The sequence below is a fragment of the Patella vulgata genome, chromosome 2 (assembly GCF_932274485.2).
Source record: "Patella vulgata chromosome 2, xgPatVulg1.2, whole genome shotgun sequence".
In the NCBI taxonomy this organism is placed as follows: Eukaryota; Metazoa; Mollusca; class Gastropoda; family Patellidae; genus Patella; species Patella vulgata.
Window position 1 is genome coordinate 2481621 of NC_065880.2, and position 11564 is coordinate 2493184.

The 11564-nt window shown below is 33.4% G+C and overlaps 1 protein-coding gene across 3 annotated transcripts in view; it reads right to left on the bottom strand.

The window, feature by feature from the left end:
- LOC126811624 (uncharacterized) overlaps positions 1–10607 on the bottom strand; it is a 104046-nt gene extending 93439 nt beyond the window's left edge. Inside the window, exons 1-2 of one of the 3 annotated variants that reach the window (XM_056098539.1) lie at positions 10433–10607; positions 8969–9288 (exon numbers count right to left, since the gene is read on the bottom strand). The gene's annotated coding sequence lies outside the window, so the exon portion shown is untranslated. Of the gene's footprint in view, positions 1–8968; positions 9289–10432 lie in introns of those variants that run through there. The other 2 variants (XM_056098538.1, XM_056098537.1) reach the window with 2 other exon arrangements.
- Positions 10608–11564: the final 957 nt, after the last annotated feature.

Here is an 11564-nt window from a genome sequence, read left to right on the forward strand (position 1 = left end):
AATAGCACAAATTTATTTGTAAAAAAAAATAGGATCACATTATATAACTATATTTTATGGGCCTATACCATAATTTATATTGATCAGTGATGCCTACTCTTTATCGAAGCCGCTTATATGATATATGACGTCAACGTGCTAGACTGTCTTCGATCTAATTTCTTCTTGGTGTGCCTACTCTTTATTGAAGCATTTAATGCTGCTTCAGTGATGTCTGAATGGTTCAAGTTGGGATGAAGTTAAGCACGAACAGAGTATATTTCATTTGTTAGATGTTACGTTTGATACATTTCCCTGTCGTGTCCATATATTACACTATAAATCCATGAACTCTTCTTATATATAATTAACCATGCACGCCTACCTAACACGACCACAAATCATTTAAATCAAAGCACAGGGGCCGTTGCTATTGTAGACACGTAAGTGACTAAAAATTCTGCTCTTGTGAATAAACAATACCAAAAAGACTCCGCCTATTACCATATATGGATGATACGCAGTGTGAGCAGAAAGCGTCACCTAGTGAATGACATTACCATATATGGGTGATACGCAGTGTGGGCAGTACGCGTCATGTAGTGATTGACAGGTCATAACCATATAAGGGTGATACGCAGTGTGAGCAGATAGGCAATTACCATATATGGGTGATACGCTGTGTGGGCAATAAGCGTCTCCCAGTGAGTGACAGGTTTGATATTAGTGATTTCCCCCCATGTCTACACCATTTTATTTAATGTATTTATATGATAGTATTAATATTATTTTTTGCTTGTAGTATATGTGTGTTATGTTTGATATTAGCGATTCAATGTATCCATAACAAAATATGAAATTATCTTATAGGGCCACCCCATGTCAAGCTGACCAGTGGTTGTCGGATGATCGCTTCAGAATATTATGAAAAAAGTTGAAATTTGAGCACGTGTCTATCAATGGTGAAAGTTCTCTTGACTTTTTTCCACAATATTCTGAAGGGTCACCCAACAACTATCTATAAGTTTGGTCCAGTAGTATAAATACAGTTATAAATGAAAATGAAATACTTAAAACTGACAACATAATATATTGTACAGTAAATATATGTAAAATAAAATCAAACTTACAGATGAGTAAAAAAAAGGTTGAGTTCAGGTAGAATTCTAGACAGTGAAATAGCCAACCGCTTCAATGAAGAATTCTCGTCAAATTCGTTTCTAATAAACATATCTTATATCACATGACACCAATTGATCATTGCGTTACTAAAGGACCAAACTTTCAATAGATTCGTTCCTCGTGAATTTAACTTTAATTGAATTTAATATAATGCATTTTATTCTATGGCTTGTATTCAATTTGCACACGTCACTACTATAGGAAACAAACTGGATAGACGATTCATAGAAAAACCTTTTTTTAAAATAAAGACAAACACATATAATATTTTGGATTAAACAGAATTCTCGGTAACCGATCGACCATACCATACATAATACAATTCCTAAAACATAAATGTCGCCCAGAATAAGAAATAAATAATTTAACTAAAATTAAACAATAGAAAATTTAAAAAGTCGACAATTACAATGATGCACTTGCTCAATTCTCGTCCTTTTAAACACAAACCTTACAATCAGATAACAAAAGGAAGTTTTAACCCTTCAATAAGAAAACAAAACCAGTTTATATTATTTCTAAAAATAATGAATGTGATATCAGAAACTGCGCAGTAGCTTGGCCAGATCAATGATCAATTGAAAATTAAAGTATTTAATCTCTTGTCCACACGACACAAGCGACACAAAGAATACCCAATATGGCACCACACGTAGTTAGACAAAATTCATATGGTGCTTTTAAAGTGAAGTTCATTTTAACACCAGCTGACAACTAGCAATTTTGTCTTTACGTGTAAGAAATTACTAGTTGACCCATTACTGAAAATCACAGATATACATGTATAACTGATTTAACTCAATTATACATTCTACATCATCAACATTCACATCTACATCATCAACATTCACTACCATACACATATTGGCTACACAACATCTACATCATCAACATTCACTACCATACATGTATTGACTACACAACATCTACATCATCAACATTCACTACCATATACATATTGGCTACATAATTATCATAAATAAAACTTCGTTGGGTAAATGACAACTTAAAGTAGCTAAGTCTCTAACTCAATATCATCCAATATCTTCAACCTTGAAAACACGATTTATTTGTCAAATTAAATCAACATTCATGTTGTGATCTTACCGGAAAAAGATGGGCTTTTGATATCCAATATTTAAGACAAAATAAACATTTTACCATTGGTACACGAATCGTGTACCATAATGCGCTTCAGCCCCAGTTGTATCAAGAGACTCGAGGGACGAGGCTAGACACATTGCACCAAATCAAACGGCGTATGTAGACTGGAATAACCAGACGCTAGAAATTTGCACTCGCTTGAGACTGCTTGCTTATTTCGCCGAACATAACTGATTTGAAATTGAAGTAAAAACGGAAACCATTGAATGTAAATCAGTTTATATACATTCATACTACAGTATTATATGCGTTACGACCCACTTTTGTCAAAATCTAGGTCCCAAATGTTAGCGATTTAGCTCCTTTAAACTTTTAGTTAGATCTAAAAGTACACCAACTTCAACATGCATTATTACAATTATAATGTACATCTATATCAATATAAATTTTACTTACAACAACCTACACAAACTGATTATTGATGACATTAAACTAGTACTGACTTGGTTATAAATGTGATTACATAGTTTCATCAAACTGATTATTGAAGACATAACGCCTATCAGTGATAACGGCAATCTCATAACTATGAACCTGAAATCAATGACCTCATACTGGCCTCATATTAGCCATTTGACTTGGGTATATATACATCACTATAAACATGAAATCAATGACTTAGAACTAGTATTAATTACTGGCACCATACTCGTCTCTTGACTAGGGTATATATATATAAATAATAATTTAGCAGTTCAAGTTATCGAAAATCAATAATCTGATGATAAATTTTGTCGCCAGTCTCATTGTGCGATGTTCAAAGTGAACAAAGGCCATAGCCCTCGTACTACTTATTGGAAATCGCTGAAAATCAACAGGATTCTTCATGTAAAGACCGTAAACATTGTCTTAAAATTTAAACGTGCGGCAGAAAATAAACAATGTCTAGAGTCTGGAACGAAAAACCGAGATCCCGTTTACACGTGCACGTAATGGAACCCTTGATATTTGGAATTTGACATTTCTGCAAGTTATTCAATGTATTCATATGATAGTATTAATAGTATTTATTGTTTGTAGTGTATGGGCAGTAAGCGTATACATGTTTGTATAAAATATCTAGCAATAAGCGGATACAAATACGACCTCTTCTACTCCCCATAATAAAGTATCTATATTTGTATGAAATTATATATCTAGGGTCACCCCATGTCAAAAACTTAGAAATTTGCGGGTAAGGTTCCCTGTGCACGTGTCTATCTATTCATTGTTCCACAAAATCTGAGAGGGTCTATTAATTTGGCCCAGTAATGAAAATAAAGTTGTAAAGAAAAATGAAATAATTAAAACTGATAACATAATATCCTGTATGTTAAATAGAATCAAACTTACAGATGAATAAAACACCGGTTGAGATCTGTTAGATTTCTAGACAGTGAAATAGTCAACTGTTAGCTTGAATAAAGACTTCTCGACAAATAAACTAAACTGGTAGATTTCTAGACAGTGAAATAGTCAACTGTTAGCTTGAATCAAGACTTCTCGACAAATAATAAACATATCTTATGTCACTTGACACCAATCATTGCATTACTAAAGGACCAAACTTTCCATAGATACATTCTATTCCCCGTGAATTTAACGTTAACTGAATTTAATATAATGCATTTTATTGTATGGCGTGTTATTCAATATGCACACGTCACTACTATGAAAAACAAACTGAATAGACTATACATAGATACAATCTGAACGTGGGCCAATATATAACTGAAATCACGTGTTATTTAAATTCTTTTACAGAAAAACATATAATATAATATATTGGATTAAACAAGAATCCTCGGTGACCGAACGGCAATACTATACCTAATACCAATCCTAAAATGTCGCCGACAATAATAAATAAACTACTATTTAAACAAACTGGTTATTGACTGACCTGGACATAAATACAATTACATATGTTTTATTATAATGCACCATTTATATAAATATTAATTTTACTTTCAGCAACTTTAAAGAAACTGATTATTGAGGACAAAACGCCTATCAATGATAACAACAATCTTAATAACTATCAACACGAAATCGATGATCTGGAAATAGTATTAGACCTCTTAGCAAATCAAGAATTATGGATACGTCGTATTATTTGTTATTGATTGTAGTAACATTAAAGCTGGACTCTTGTTTAAACGAGCAAATGAATATAGTAGAATTAAAGCTGACATTCACTCTGCACCATCCAAAAAGACTAGGAAATTTCTTATTAAAGGAGCTAAATCTCTAACCACAAATACGAAATATTCGAGATCCTAATATCCAATATTTAAGATACATTGAACATTTTTAAATCAGTATCCCATCATGGATTAATAATCAAATAATGGCAGAAGTTTAATGTAACCAAAAAATAAACCATTGATCATACAATTACTGTATTATATCCAACAATATTGGCTGGGTGATTTTTTTATCTTTTAAAATATACCGTACCATTGTACACCTACAGTATATTTTCGAGCAATAACTTATATCAAAAGGTGATTCAATGAAATGTGTTGTCAGACTGATATATTATGAATTTTACTTTTAACTTAAACAGATAATCCTTTGAAAAATATAAGCTATATATATAAAAGAAACCATTCATTAATACCCAGGTCAAGGTTTCTTTAAACTTAATACACCTCTTTTAATAGAAAAAGACTATATAAAACGTATTCAAGAAATTGTGACCTGCAAATATATATATATTGATATAAAAAGACAAATCGTTCTGGTGAGTTTATGTAGAATGTTTATATAATGACCAATTTAGCTGGTACCCTAATCAAATAAAGTTGAAACTGTCACCCCTAGTTACTGTGCTAAATCAAATTAATGGATAGGCCTAGATATGTTAAAGGGAGAGATAAAGAAAGACGTTCACAGTGAATCTGTAAAAAGACCCCCACCTACAGGTATCATTAAACTATGATTCAGCCAGTATAAATGATTTTCTCGATACAATGAAGTTTTGAGGCGTGCTCAAGCTAAGGTATAATTAAAAGTGTATTTTCTTTACCCATTTTTCGTCTATTTTATTATTCCAAAGGATAGAGCCATATCATCCTGGCGTCAGTTTTATTTTATATAAACGGCTGTATTCATCTGTTTTTTATATACATTGTATGTAATATAATATTATTGTACATCAACCAAAATATAGTCACACTCCAATACCCGTGTATAAAAGAACATGTTATTATATTAGAATTGTCTGAAATTATCACATGATATACACATAAGTGTCACGTAAATAAATACTAATATACCTGTTGTCATAGATACTGAACCACCTTATACTCTATGTATTATTATGTTGTTATAAAGCCCGCATGTTGCTGTCGTGCCATTTAACACCATTTCATTTCATGTTATGTGTTATCTTGGTCAGTGATATTTTCCGAGTGTTACAATCTCAGATTATCGATTGTGGTTTACAGATTCAAGATCCACCCAATACCTCCATCAGATAAATCTCAACAACAACCGATTTAATAATATATACAAATGATAAAATAATATTAGAACAAATGAGTATAAGTACAAGTATAACAACGCTGATTAGAATCAATGTACAGGATTACTTATAGTATTCAGTCCAGTTTTACCAGTATTAGTTAAGTCGTCTTTGTTCTCGGTGCTTCTATTGCTTTGAAGTAGAAGTCTATAGACAGTTCTTTACAGATGTCTTCGTAGTAATTCAAAATTTCGCAGAATTACAAAGGATCTTGATGATCCAAAACGGACAGGATGAATAATCCTGGAATCGGTATAATCCGACGTGGTAATAATCGACAACAATAATCCTCAACTTGAATTTATAACAGAGAGATCAAGTCTCTCAAAACTGCGCAATTCAAAGCAAGGAGATAATTTATCTCAAAACAGCACAATGTAAAACAGAGAGATAATTAATCTCAAAACAGTACGAAATAATAACTTTTTGTAGAACCGTCCAATCATTTCAAAACACTTTTTCTAGAAGTTTCAGTATAAATACTATGATACATGTTCTAACCAACAATTAAGTCTCAATATCAATATAAATTCATTGTTTTGTAACACAGAATTAATTTCATGTCCTATTCAGAATTGTCTGTTTTTCCATAACCAATTTGGTGACCAGTTAACACTTCTTCAAATTCCTCTCCACAACCATATCTGCTTGCATACCGGAATTTGCTGTTCGTTTGGATAAAATACATCTCATAACTGGCCAGTGTCTTTACTTAATCAGACCACTATTAATTCAATTTCATCATTCTTAATTTATTACCTTTATTTTATTATCTATTGGATACTATTATATCTAAATCCTATTAGTATCCTTACGCTTATTTAAAATTACACTTTTATTTCCTTAATTGTGAATATACCTGTATTTACCTGTATTTAAACAACTGTATACAAACTAAATATGTAATAATTAATTATTAATTCTCACCTACAGTCATTAATAACGTTCTTTACCTATTAGTATTGTTGAGGTATCTACATGGATCTAGCAGATCTTTTATAACCATATTGTCCTGGACGTACACCGCGTTCTCAACAGGAACACCTTCTTATAATCCCAACATATCAACTCAAATCATTTGGATACAGATCGTTTGTTCTCATTGTGCCTGTTCTGTGGTATTTGTTACCCCTGAACATTAAACTATCATCCAGCCCAGAAACATTCAAAACTAATTTAAAAACTCATCTATTTAATTATGACCTATTATGGCACCCAGTCTGTGTAGCGCCTTGGGCATGCACATTAGCATGGAACTGTGCCCGGTATAAATGTACATATTATTATTATTATTATTATTATATAACACTGTGTATCGATTTGAAGGCAATCGGATATAAACTTTAGCCTCTAGAGCATCCGCATGATTCTTCAAAGTGATCTAGAGCCATAATTCTGGCAGTAATTATCGGACATCGTCAGAAATCAATTGGCTTCACCGTCTCATACACAATGTATAAATTTGAAGTCAATCGGATATAAACTTTAGCCTCTAAAGCATCCGTATGATTCTTCAAAGTGATCTAGAGCCATAATTCTGGCAGTAATTATCGGACATCGTCAGAAATCAATTGGCTTCACCGTCTCATACACAATGTATAAATTTGAAGTCAATCGGATATAAACTTTAGCCTCTAAAGCATCCGTATGATTCTTCAAAGTGATCTAGAGCCATAACTCGGGCAGTAATTATCGGACATCGTCGAAAATCAATTGGCTTCACCGTCTCACACACACTGTATAAATTTAAAGTCAATTGGATATTAACGTTAGCCTCTAGAGCGCCACAAGCAATTGTTAACGGGCTGACGGAACGATCGAGGGGGGTAACGGCAATATTTGGGAAATAAACATATATTTTAAGTTTCATCAAAATCGGATAAACATTTTGACCTCTAGAGGGTCCACAACCACCTTGTTATTATATACGTTTACACTATTTGCGTACAAGGAGCGGTCATTTTGTCGGGTAGTTTCGGTCCCATTTACACGAATTGCGAACTCGGCCATCATTATGGTGTGGCGGTAATATATTCGCACGGTTTTTGAAATCGGATAAAAATTGGGATCACAAGCTAAAAACGCGATTTTTCGTACAGATTAGGGGTCATAATCCAAGAAGAGCTTGGGGGGGATGGCTGAATGGTTAGCGTGCGCGCGCTGTATCATAAAGTCTGTCATTGAGTCGACTGGCGTGGTTTCGAATCCCCGGTTGTACGTGACAAGGAGTAGGGTCGCCTGTCCAGCCTCGTGGGTTTTCTCCGGGTCCTCCGGTTTCCTCCCACTGCTAAAGACCCCTACGCGCAAGCGAATTATTGAAATAAAATTAAAACCATATGTTAGTCCCGAAATGACCTAGTTTGTGTCAAGTGGACGTTAAACCCCATGTCTCTCTCTCTCTCTCTCTCCCTCTCTCTCTCTCTCTCCCAAGAAGAGCGAAAATCGACAGAAAAAGAGACCTTAGGATTATAAACATACATTTCAAGTTTTAGCAAAATGAGATAAAAATTGTGACCTCTAGAGTGTCCACAAGCTAAACATGTGTTTGTTCGTACAATGTATGAGACCATGATGTATGAAGTAGCAGTCCGATACCGAACGGAACCGAGATCTTTGGAAGATAAACCTATATTTCAAGTTTAATCAAAATCAGATAAAAATTGTGAAATATAGAGTGTCCAGAAACAAACCGTGGGCGGGCTGACAGGGATGATAACAATATACATATAGATATAAATAATGCAAAGTTATTACTTGTAACGCCTCTTCTAAAACAACGTGTTTCAAAACAGTAGAAGGAAATAAAGAGATCGAATTTTTATTCTATTATTATCTAATTATGAACTATTTATTTAATTAGTTCTAAAAGATTATTTTGTTTATACCCGGTGTTTATTTTCACATCTTCTTTCAGACAATTGATAGACACAGTTAGGTAATTACAGTGGCAGTTACAAGTGGATTGCCACAATAAACTCGATACATCACAGAACATTCTCGTAGGATGTGAAAATTAGAACAATAGTGTTATATTTAGGTTTTAAAAAGTGTCTGAATTGTCGTGGAAATAGTTGAGTTAATCTTTTTATTTCATTTAATTGGTTCATTAATCGAAATTGGATATTTAATGCTTACCTGTAAATAACCAATCAAAATAAATTACTTTTTTCAGTATTTTGGGATATCACCTGGCAACATTAACCTCTATTCTTAAGCTGTGTCGTAATTCCTTTATGGATTAGTATTGATTGATTACATAGTCCGGTGGCATTGGTCGAACCAACTAAAAACTGTAAATAACCAATCAAAATAAATTACTTTTTTCAGTATTTTGGGATATCACCTGGCAACATTAACCTCTATTCTTAAGCTGTGTCGTAATTCCTTTATGGATTAGTATTGATTGATTACATAGTCCGGTGGCATTGGTCGAACCAACTAAAAACGTAATATTGCTGTGAAAAAAAAAGTATTTCCAGAAAACAAGAATATCAGGTTTGTGATTTTTGTATTTTTTAATACAATTTTCGTTTCGGTTAAAACAAACTACATGTATACGCTAATTTCTTTTATTTCCTCTTTTTTTTTTTAAATGTTTTATTAATGGCCACTATTATTTTGTCGGATAGTCTTTCCTTTTTCCATATCGCCTGGACGAACGGTGTTTAATGACATGCCGTGCTATGAAAAATATTATAACTGCCACCCGTGCCCAAGTTTTATCATCTACTTATTATATCATGGGGGGGGGGTCAATTAATAGTTAATCAACTTAGCAAGTGTAGCAGACTTTAGATAACGATCTATTTTAAAATATTTACATTAGAATTTACATAAACAAAATTGAAAATACGATGGCATATTGTTTTACCTCAAGATAAAAAATAATGAATGACCTGAACACATTTCACCAATCTATTATAAGATTAGCAAATGGTTTATCTCTCTATTTTTTTAACAAAGCACAAAACAAAACATCACATTCGCTTCTTATTTGAGCGCTATTTTGAGGTGCGCGGTTCTCTTGGACTTACTATTGGCATTCATAATAAAATATCTCTCAACATCACCCCTTCCCCTCCCCATGATAAAATATTTCTCAACACCACCCTTCCACGCCCTATAATAAAATATCTCTCAACATTACCGTTCTACTCCCCATAATAAAATGTCTAGCAATACGTCGTTAGAAATACGACTACTTCTACTTCCAATAATAAAGTATATTTGTATAAAATATCTAGCAACAAGCGGTTAGAAATAGGAAGCCTTTTACTCCCCCTAATAAAGCCTCTGTAATTGTATAAAATTATATATCTAGGGTCATCCCATGTCAAATGGACCAGTGTATGTCTGGTGCCCCCCCCCCCCCCCTCAGAATATTATGTAAACATTTAGGGGCAATGTTGCTTGTGCACGCGTCTATCAATGGTGAAAGTTCTATCTATTTTTTTCCACAATATTCTGAGAGCGTCACCAGACAACTTTCTTAGAATTTGGTCCACTTGACAAGGCAGGACTCAATAGAGTTATATATGTAAATAAAATAATTAAAACTGATAACATAATATCCTATATGTTAAATAGAATCAAACTTACAGGTGAGTAAAACACTGGTTGAGGTCAGGTAGAATTGTAGACAGTATAATAGTCAACTGAATAAAGACTTCTCGACAAATAAACTAAACTTGTTTCTTCGAAAAACATAGTTTATATCACATGACACCAGTTATTGCGTTACTAATGCACACGGTACTCAAATAGCATGTATTCAATATACACACGACACTACTATGAAACACGATACATCTTAACCGGGCCAATATATAACTTAAATGACGTGTTATGTATTGTTTAATGGTCGAGAGCGAGACATTAAGTAATATATTGTAACAACAAGAGGACCGTCAGGTCCGAGTGTTTTTACAATATATTACGCAATGTCTCAGCTCGAGACCATTAAACATCTTAAAATACAGACACTCCGCACGTGCGTTTACAGTGAAATACGTCACTCGAGTCTAATATTTGACAAGGTACGAGTGGCAAGTTGCCCGTACGATTATTTGAAATAATGGTACGCCAACATCAAAGGGTGACGTCACATCTGTATTTTAAAAACACATAATATAATATATTAGATTAATTATAGAATCCTCGCCAAGTGGCCGATCGACAATACCACATCTAATACCGTAGGCGTACGGAGAAATTTTTGATTGGGTGGCGGTGGTGGTTGGTGCCCAAAAAATGTAGTTAGGTTCTTAGTATATAATAATAATAAATTCGCTGTTAAATTGAACACATTCAAGAACACAATATTTTTTATACAACTTTTACAAAGTACAATTGTGTGCCCAAATTTTCCCAGCATTTGGTGGCCAAAATGGGGGTGGGGCGGCCGCCCCCCAGCACCCCCCAGCTCGTACGCCTATGTCTAATACAATATCTAATACCATATCTAATACCATACCTAACACCATTCCTAAAACATAAATATTGTCCACAATAAAAAAACAAATTATTTAACTACCATCAAACTATACAAAAATGTATTGACAATTTCAATATTACGCTAGTCCAATGGCAACCTTCAATTAGAAAAAAAAAGACAAACAAAAAAAAAACAGTCCATAATATTTCTAAAAAATAGTCAACAATCTTAAATGCTATCCGAAAGTACACAATATTGTGGCCAGATGATTTTCGTACATCTTTTGATATAATGTTA